This window comes from Rhinopithecus bieti, unplaced genomic scaffold (genome assembly GCF_001698545.2).
Source record: "Rhinopithecus bieti isolate Rb0 unplaced genomic scaffold, ASM169854v2 scaffold_23868, whole genome shotgun sequence".
Taxonomy (NCBI): domain Eukaryota; kingdom Metazoa; phylum Chordata; class Mammalia; order Primates; family Cercopithecidae; genus Rhinopithecus; species Rhinopithecus bieti.
The window spans coordinates 606,064-616,514 of NW_016811202.1; the positions used below are offsets into that span (position 1 = coordinate 606,064).

Here is a 10,451-nt window from a genome sequence, read left to right on the forward strand (position 1 = left end):
CAATACTCTTCAGCCATAAAAAGAAAATGAGATTCTGTCATTTGCAGCAGTATGGATGGTACTGGTGGTCATCATGTTCAGTGAAATAAGTCAGGCACAAAAAGACAAATACTGTATGTTCTCTCTCTTGTGGGAGCTTAAAAAGTTGATCTCATGGAGGTGCTGAATACAATGATCATTACCAGAGGCTGGGAAGGACGTGGAGTTGTGGGGGGATGAAGAAAGGTAGGTTAATAAGTACAAACACACAGTTAGAGAGAAGGAATAAGTTCTAGTGTTTGATAGCATAGTAGGGTGACTACAGGTAACAATATACAGCATATTTAAAAATAGCTAGAGGATTTGAAATGTCCCTAGTACAAAGAAATGACAAATGTTCCAAGCGATAGATATCCTAAATACCCTGATTTTACCATTACACATTCTATGCATGTATCAAAATACCACATGTATATAATAAATAAGTACAAACATTATGTATTAATAAAAATCAATTCTTAGAAGCTCTGTTTCCTTTTGTTTCTTCCATCAGCATAGACATTTACATATTTGAGAATTGATATATAATTATTCATACTTACCACACGCAGTGGCTCACGCCTGTAATTCCAGCACTTTGGGGGGCCGAGGCGGGCAGATCAACTGAGGTCAGGAGTTTGAGACCAGCCTGACCAACATTGAGAAACCCGATCTCTACTAAAAACAAAATTAGCAGAGCATGGTGGCATGGAGAGAGGGAGAGAGAGAGAGAGAGAGAGAGAGAGAGAGAGAGAGAGAGAGAACAAGATCTCAAAATCAATAATCTCAGTTTCCATCTTCAGACAATCAGTAAAAGTGGAGCAAATTAAACACAAAGTTAACAGAAGATTAGGAGTAATAACAATGGATAAATAGAAAAAATAGGGAAAAAATCAATGAAATCAAAAGCTGGTTCTTTGAGAAGACCAACAAAACTAATAAATTTCTGACTAGGATCATTAAGGAGATTAAAAAAGAAAGAAGTCGGCCGGGCGCGGTGGCTCAAGCCTGTAATCCCAGCACTTTGGGAGGCCGAGACCGGCAGATCACGAGGTCAGGAGATCGAGACCATCCTGGCTAACACGGTGAAACCCCGTCTCTACTAAAAAATGCAAAAAATTAGCCGGGCGTGGTGGCGGGCGCCTGCAGTCCCAGCTACTCAGGAGGCTGAGGCAGGAGAATGGCGTGAACCCGGGAGGCGGACCTTGCAGTGAGCTGAGATCCGGCCACTGCACTCCAGCCTGGGCGACAGAGTGAGACTCCGTCTCAAAAAAAAAAAAAAAGAAATCACAAATTATCAATATCAGTAATAAGAGAGAACCATCACCACAGACCCTAGAGACATCAAAAGAGTAACAAAGAATTTGGCACAACTTCATTCCCATAAATTCTATAGATACATGAAATGGGCGAATTCCCTGAAAGACAAAAACTACTAAAGCTCACTCAGGAAGAAATAGAAAACTTGAATAGCCCTTTAACTATCAAGTATATTGAATTTGCTGTTAAAAAGCCTTCCCATCAAGAAAAAGAAAAAAAAAAAAATGGATTCACTGGTGAATTCTACCAAACATCTACAGAAGAAATAATACCAATTCTATAGAAACTCTTACAGCAGAAGACTTTCCAAATTATTTTATGTGACCAATATCCTGACACCAAAACCAGACAAAGATATCCTAATAAAAGTACAAACCAATATCCCTTACGAATCCAAATGCAAAAATTCTTAACATACATCAGTACATACTGACCAAGTGTAGTTTTCCTAAGGACTGCAAAGATTATTCAACATTCAAAAATCAATCAACTTGGGGCCAGGCATGGTGACTCAATTCTGTAATCCTACAACTTTGGGAGGCTGAGGCAGGCAGACTGCTTGAGCCCAAAAGTTCAAGACCAGCATGGGCAACATGGCCAAATCCTGTATCCACAAAAAAAAATGCAAAAATTAGCTGGGTGTGGTGGTACATGGCTGTAGTCCCAGCTTCTCGGGAGGCTGAGGTAGGAGGATTGCTTGAGCCTGGAGATGGAGGTTACAGTGAGCCAAGATCACACCACTGCACTCCAGCCTGGGCAACAGAGTGAGACCTTGTCTCAAAAACAAAACAAAAAAAATAAATAAACTTAATTAACCATATTATCAAACTAAAGACAAACTATATGGCCATCTAAATAGATACATAAAATACTTCTGAGAAAATTCTAACTCCATTCCTGACAAAAACCCTCAGCACACTAGGAATAGCAAATATTATGCCTTTGTATGGAGAATATATTAAAAGCTAATAGCTAACTTCACACTTACTGGTGAAAGACTGATTGCTTTCTAAAGACTAAATGATTTTTTTCTAAGATCGGAAACAAAGCAAGGATGTCTGTTATCACCAATCCTGTTCAGCACTGTACTGGCAGTCCTAGCCAGTGCAATAGGCTAGAAAAAGAAATAAAAGGCATAAAGAATAGAAATAAATAAATAAAACTCTATTTGCAGACAACAAGATTATCTACGTAGAAAATCTCCAAAATTCTACCAAAAAAAAACACTTAGAATTAATGAGTTTGGCAAGGTAGAACCAGATGCAAAAATCAAAAATTTTTATAGACTAGGAATGAACAAATATAAGGTAAAAATTTTAAATCACTATTTACATCATGAAATAGCAAAACATGAATGGGAAAACTAGTGAAATCTGAATAATATCTGAAGTTTAGTTACCAGTAATGTACTAATGTTATCTTAGTTTTAACAAATGAACCACAGTAAAAGGATAATGCTGGGGGAAACTGAAACTGGGTAAGAGTATACAAGAACTGTCTGTACTATCTTTGTAACCTTTCTGTAAATCTAAAATTATTCCAAGATGAAACATGTATTTAAAAATTAAATTTAAATGATGATTTACAATAGTAACAAACACATACTTAGGTATAAATCTAACAAAATATGTGCAGGATCTGCATGCTGAAAACTACAAGACACGAAAGAAATCAAAGACTCAAGTAAAGACTCATAACAATACTGAGTCTTCTAATCTAAGTACCACTTTCTTGGATTAGAAGACTCAATATTGTTATAATCTCAATTCTCCCCAAACAGATCTACAGGTTCAACATGATTCCAATCAAAATCTCTGAGGACTTTTTTTTTGTAGAAATCAATTAGCTAATTCTAAGATTTATATGGAAAGGCAAAGGAAATAGACTAGCCAAAACAATTTTGAAAAATAATGTATTTTGACTCAAACTACCTGAGTTCAAGACGTAATATAAAGCTACAGTTACCAAGACAGTGTGGAATCAGCAAACAGACAGACATAGAGATCAATGAAACAGAATACCGGTTCCAGAAAAAGGCCCATCTATGTATGGTCAATTCATGTTTGACAGAAGTATGAAGGATGGAGAAAGGACAGTTTCCTTGACAAATGGTTCTGGAACAATTGGATATTCATCCAAAAACAAATGAACCTCAATCTACAACTTTGCATTTTTTTTTTTTTTTTTTTTTTTGAGACAGAGTCTGCCTCTGTCGCCCAGGCTGGAGTGCAGTGGCAGGCGATCTCGGCTCACTGCAACCTCCGCCTCCTGGGAGCAATTCTCCTGCCTCAGCCTCCTGAGTAGCTGGGACTACAGGCACATGTCACCATGACCTCAAAAGATCTGCCCACCTCAGCCTCCCAAAGTGCTGGGATTACAGGCATAAGCCACTGCGCCCGGCCCACAACTTTGCATTCTTTGTAAAAATTAAATGGATCACAGACTGAAATATAAATCTAAAGCTGGCCAGGTGCGGCAGGTCATACCTGTAACCTCAGCACTCTGGGAGGCTGAGTCTAGAGGATCACTTGAGCCCAGGGGTTTGAGACCAGCCTGGGCAACATAGTGGGACCCCATCTCTACATAAAATACAAAAATTAGCCAGATGTGGTGGCACACACCTGTAGTCCCAGCTACTCAGGAGGCTGAGGCAAGAGGATCACTTGAACTGGGGAAGTTGAGGCTGCAGCAAGCCATGATGGGGCCACTATACTCCATTCTGGGTGACAGAATGAGACCTTGTCTCTAAATGAATAAATAAATAAAACCTAAAGCTATAAAACTTATAGAAAAAAACATAGATGAAATGTGTCCCTGCTTTAGGCAAAGATTTGTTAGGTATAACACCAAAAGCATGATCCATAAAAGAAAAAACAGATAAGTTGTATTTCATCAATATTAATAACTTCTAGTCTTCAAAAGACATTCTTAAGACATAAAAGGCAGGCTACAGATTTGGAGAAAAACTGTCCTATGGTCCTAAATAGAATATTATATATTTTTTTTTTTTTTTTGAGACGGACTCGCTCTGCACCAGGCTGATGCAGGCCGGATCCAGCCATGCAAGCCCGCTTTTCCGTTCACCCATCCCCTGCTCAGCCTCCCAATAGCTGACTACAGGCGCCCACCACCCGCCCGCTAGTTGATTTTTTTAGCAGAGACGGGTTTCACAGGTTAGCAGGATGCCGGATCTCCTGACCTCGTGATCCGCCGCTCGCCGTCCCAAAGTGCTGGGATTACAGGCTTGAGCCACCGCGCCTGGCCTCTGTCCTATATTTTGATAGTGCTTACACAATTACATGCATTTGTCAAAACTTGCAGAATTATACACTAAATAATGGTGAATTTTAGTGTATGCAAATTCTATCTTACTTAGAAATTTCTTGGCCGGGTGCGGTGGCTCACGTCTGTAATCCCAGCACTTTGGGAGGCCGAGGCGGGCATATCACAAGGCCAGGAGATCAAGACCATCCCAGATAACATGGTGAAACCCCATCTCTACTAAAAATACAAAAACTTAGCCGGGCATTGTGGCGGGCGCCTGTAGTCCCAGCTACTCAGCAGGCTGAGGCAGGAGAATGGCTTGAACCCGGGAGGTGGAACTTGCAGTGAGCCGAGATCAGGTCACTGCGCTCCAACCTGGGGGACAGAGTGAGACTCTGTCTCAAAATAAATAAATAAATAAATAAAATTTTAAAAAACGAAAATTTTATAAGTATATGAATTGATGTATGGATTATTATTATTTTTTTTTTTTTTAGAGTTTTACTCTCATTGCTCAAGCTGGAGTGGAATGATGCGATCTCGGCTCACTGCAACCTCCACCTCCCAGGTTCAAGCTATTCTCCTAGCTCAGCCTCCTGAGTAGCTGGGATTACAAGCACGCATCACCATGCCTGGATAATTTTTTGTATTTTTAGTAGAAACAGGGTTTCACCAAGTTAGCCAGGCCGGTCTTGAACTCCTAACCTCAACTGATCTGCCCGCCTTGGCCTCCCAAAGTGCTGGTATTACAGGCGTGAGCCACTGCGCTCGGCCAGATGTATAGATCTTGATTGGAACCTGTGAAAAGACTTTTTGGAGGAAATTGGTAGAAATTTGGATATTAACTAATTTACATTCAGTTGGTTTAGTAAATTATTGTTAATTTTAGGTGTGAAAATGATGATATCATTGTGTAAAAAAAAATTCCTTCTTTGGCCAGGTGTGGTGGCTCATGCCTGTAGTCCTAGCACTTTGGGAGGCCGAGGCGGGCAGATCACAAGGTCAGGAGTTCGAGACCAGCCTGGCCAATATGGTGAAACCCCATCTACTAAAAATACAAAAATTAGCCAGGCGTGGTAGTGTGCGCCTGTAGTCCCAGCTATTCTGGAGGCTGAGGCAGAAGAATCGCTTGAAGCCAGGAGACGGAGGTTGCAGAGAGCCAAGATCGCGCCACTGCACTCCAGCCTGGGCAACAGAGAGAGACTGTCTCAAAAAAAAAAAAAATTCCTTTTTTAGAGTTTCACACAAAGTATTTACAGGTAAAATGTATGGTGTCTGCAATTCACTTTCAAGTACTTCATCTAAAAGAAGATAAAGCAAATATTGGAAGATGTTAACAATTATAAATATATGGGGCTATATTTTTCTGTATATTTTAAATAGTTCATAATTTAAAAAGTAGATGCTCTGGAGCGCCTTGCCTATGTTTCATATCCCATCTTTGCCATATTTAGCTGTGCAACTTTAGGCAAGTTATGCAAGTATTCTGTACCTCAGTTTTCTCATCTTTAAATGTGAATAATAATGGTACTTATCAATACAGTTTGTGGGGATTATTGAGTGAATCAATAGATGTGAATTTAGTTCTGGAAATATTGTAAACTGAATGGTGGCTTTCAATATAATAATTGTTATCCATTCAGCACACTTTGAGCACTAAAATGACCAAGCATTAGGTTATGCGTCAAGAGCAAAAGGATGAGTAAGTCAAAACTCCTATCACTGACAAGATTTAAATATAGTGGAAGGGATGTATATTAGCAATTGAGTATAACAATGTAATAACTTCTAGAATAAACATCTATACAATACACTAGGCAGCATGGAGAATAGAGTGATTAACCCAGCCTCAGCGCATAAATGAAGACATTTTGGAAATTCAGGAAGGAGCTGAAAAAGACAGGGAAAATAAAGACTACCTACAGTTTTTTGTTGTTTTGTTTTTTAAAAAAAAAAAAACAGATTGAAATAAAAAGATCTTGGAGAGTCAGTTTAAGAAAAGGAACTGGGCACATACATTTGCCTTCCATTTCCTTGCAAATCATCTTGAAGTGACAGTAGAAAAGTATAATCAGGCCAGGCGCGGTGGCTCATGCTTATAATCCCAGCACTTTGGGAGGCCAAGGCGGGCAGATCACCTGAGGTCAGGAGTCTGAGACCAGCCTGGCCAACATGGTGAAATCCAGTTTCTACTAAAAATACAAAAATTAGCCAGGCGTGGTGGCATACGCCTGTAATCCCAGCTACTTGCGAGGCTGAGGCATGAAAATTGCTTGAACCCGGGAGGCGGAGGTTGCAGTGACCAGAGATGGTACCACTGCACTCCAGCCTAGAGTCTCAAAAAAAAAAAAATTTAAACATTTTCTGGTTGACATTTGTTGAGTTTGTCTAAAGACCTGGGATAGATAGAAAGGGAATGGTCAGGTTAAGATAAAGATTGTGGAGATCAAACTTATTTTGAAGTTTTATAGTGGCTGCCCTTAGAGACCATAGGTGACAAATGTTTCCTATTCAGATCTTAGTTAATCTCTTTAGGATTGGAAGGGTCTGGAAGAAAAAGATCTAGCTTTGTTAACAGAGATTNCCATACACAAAACAGCTTTGCAGGACCATTTCAAAATATGGCAAAGAAACATATTTTGGGGTAAATATTTTTTCCTTTTTGTCTTGTATTGTTATGCCAGAGTCAGGTTGCAAAGTAAACCATGATATATAGGGTTAAATAAAACACATCTGATGATAATTTATGGTTTGTAGGGCATGACTCTAGGGTTAAATAAAACCCATCTGATGAGAATTTATGGTTTGCAGAGCATGACTCCTCAGACCCCTTAGATAGGAATTTGGGCAAGATTAAAAAAAAAAAAAATCAGCATTTAGTCCCTACACTGGCCTCATATGAAAACTAGTTAATCCCTCTCACTCAGAATATCACACATTCCCATCCTGGACCCTCTTTATGAGACAGAGGCCAGAGATGGCAGTTGGTAGGCAACACCAACCACCCCGCAGCTTCTCACCAGCCCCATGGAATACCATCAGCATCCCCAATATAAGAATTAGGTATTCTGTCCCAATTAATTTGCCCAAAGAAGGAAGAAATCCTAAATTACTATCTCACCCTCAAAAGTAGTAGTTACCTCACCTTCTTCAATTCCTTGCTCAAATGGCCCCTTCTCAACAAGGTCAACCCTAATCACTATTTAATACCGCAACCTGCTCCCTCCTTCTAACTCCTCTATTGCGCTCTTTTTTTCTATATAAAATATTATATAATGTATTTAGGATGTTTACTGTTTATTGTCTGTCTTTACCTCCTAGAGCATATGTTCCACATTTAACAGTAAGAGTTTATTGCTCACACATCTGAGTTAATGGGCTATCTGATCTGCTGATCTGTTCTGCCTCAGCTAGAATGACTGGGGTGACTTGGCTTTGCTTCATGTGTCACTCAACCAGATTGACCTGGGTATGTTCTCATGGTGCTGGAAGTTGTCCAAGAGAGTAAGTCCCAAATACAAGCCCATTTCAAACGTCTGCCTCATGGGATGTCTGTTCACACAGCCGATCCCAAAGTCAACAATCAGGGCAGGTCACCTCATGGTGGTCGGTCACAGTAGTCACACGGAAAAAGGTGTGAACACAAAGAACGTAACTAAAGAAAAGGTGGAGAGTTGGAGTCAGATAATACAATCTGCCTCTCTATATGACCAGCAAAGTAAACTTTGAGGCATAAAAGCAATACTAGAGACAAAGAGGGACAGACATTTCATAATGTGAAAAAAAAAATTTTTTTAATTTGCAATTTGTAGGTACTATTAGATAGGAGTTCTAAATTTCTCTTCAAAGAATTAATATGTCTGTATGTTCAATTCTTTGCCTTCTACTTTTTAACTTCCTCGTAAAGCAACTTTTTTCGATCACCTGCTCCACCCTCATTCCGATTACCAGCTCTGCCCTGACTCATCCTGATCACCTGCTCCACCCTTACCTGCTCCACCCTGACTCCCTCCAAACCACTCAACCCGTCACTCTCTCTAAATTAGTCAATCGGAATTAGTTTAGCCTGTGCAGTCTAACAGTAGCCAATAGGGGAACACCACCCCAGCAGGGGCCACGCGCATCAGGAATAAGAACCCCTTCCCCGCCCTTGTCCAAGTGTGCGCTCACCATTGCTCCATCTGTAAGGGTGCACCCTTCTATAGAAGTATATTGCCTTGCTGAGAATCAAAAGCAATATACAAAATAAAATTTTATATTCGAGTTCTATTTATTTTGCAGCACCAAAACTATAACAATACCCAATCACCTAGTCTCTAAGGGAGAAATGGACAAATGCATAATCATGGTAGGAGATTTAGCACACCTCTTAAAGAACAGAATAAGCAGGAAAAAATGTCTGTAAGAATACAGACGACTGTAAAGCTTGAGTAACAAACTAGTCTTAACATTTATGGAGCACTGTACTCAACAAATGCAGAGTGTACCTTTTTTCCAAATGGACATGGAACATTTATCAAAAATGATCACAATTGGTTTTAATAAACTAATTGACATCTTAAGAATATATCTTCTGACTACAGTGCAATTTAACTGGAAATCAGTAAAACAAATTCCGCATTTGGGAATTAAACACATTTATAAAAACCTATGCATGGGTCAAAGAAAAATCACAATGGAAATGAGAAAAAAAAAACTTTCAACTGGTTAATGATGAAACTACTGCATATATATAGAACTTGGTGTGACTAATTGCAAATACTGGGGTGTCCAAGGGCAGACGTTACGAACAAAACACTCTATGGGAGGATAGTAAGCTGCTCGGATATTGAATAAAAGGCAGCTTTTTAACCAGAATAATTACCACCACCATTGTCCACAGACCTGCAGATACTTTGTGTCTAAGCACCAGCCAGGGTGGCCAAGTTTACATGAAAATTCCTAATATTTAAGGGGAGATCAATAAACACTGTTTCCTTCCCAGACCTGTTCTCTGAATTCTACACGTATATATCCAACAGTCTACTGAAATCTCCATTTGGATTTCTCACAGGCACCTCAAAAGTAATATGTCCAAAACTGAACCCTTGATGTTTTTCCCCCTAAAATAGATTCCTCCTGCAATCTGTCTCATCTCAGTAGAGGACACCGCCATTCCCCAGCTCATGAGGTCAAAACCCTGGGGTTGCCGGCCAGGATTGGGACAGCTGAAACAGACTTTTATCCCGTTCGCCATTAACAACTAGAAAACTAGACAATACACGAAGCCGCTACTGTCAGATACTGAACAGGAGGTCCAAGCCCGTAATCCTCGAGAGGGGACACAAACGACCCGACACAGCGAGCAAGCGACGTCAAAGGGCCTCAGGTTTGGCTGCGGACTAATAATACTAATAGAACTTCCTGTTTCTGGTGCTGCTTAAGGAGGAAGCACGGAACTGGGCACATTTACTTACCGAGACTTCAAAGTCCCAACCCAAATCCAAGCTTCACGCCTAAGGAGACCAGCGTCTCTTAAAATGGATGCCTGGCTGGAGGGGCCGCTCCAGGCAGGCGGGGCGGGAGGGCGTGGCCTGGCGGGGCTGTGGGCGTGGTCAAGGACACCCCATGCCTGAGCTAGGCTGAAGCTAAGGCCAGACCCCCAACCTTGGCTCTGAGCCCCACATTTTAAATGTACGGTAAGGTATGCTCTCTTTGTTTTTGGTTTGGTTGGTTCTTAAAAAAGAACTTAACTGTAAGTTTAGTCCTTGTTAATAACTTAGTTCAGGCATTACCTATTTTTTGTATCCCAGTTATTCATAAAATTGCCACATATACATCTCTATATATGCTGTATATATATTTATATA

The 10,451-nt window shown here is 40.2% G+C and overlaps 1 protein-coding gene and 1 pseudogene across 8 annotated transcripts in view; one reads left to right on the forward strand and one right to left on the reverse strand.

The window, feature by feature from the left end:
- Positions 1 to 10,152, reverse strand: part of GDPD4 (glycerophosphodiester phosphodiesterase domain containing 4) — an 84,677-nt gene extending 74,525 nt beyond the window's left edge. For 6 of the 8 annotated variants that reach the window (XM_017893588.1, XM_017893585.1, XM_017893587.1 and 3 more), the window contains exon 1: positions 10,059 to 10,145. The gene's annotated coding sequence lies outside the window, so the exon portion shown is untranslated. Of the gene's footprint in view, positions 1 to 581; positions 623 to 10,058 lie in introns of those variants that run through there. The other 2 variants (XM_017893589.1, XM_017893583.1) reach the window with 2 other exon arrangements.
- Positions 8,203 to 10,451, forward strand: part of LOC108543190 (mitochondrial import receptor subunit TOM20 homolog) — a 14,282-nt pseudogene continuing 12,033 nt past the window's right edge.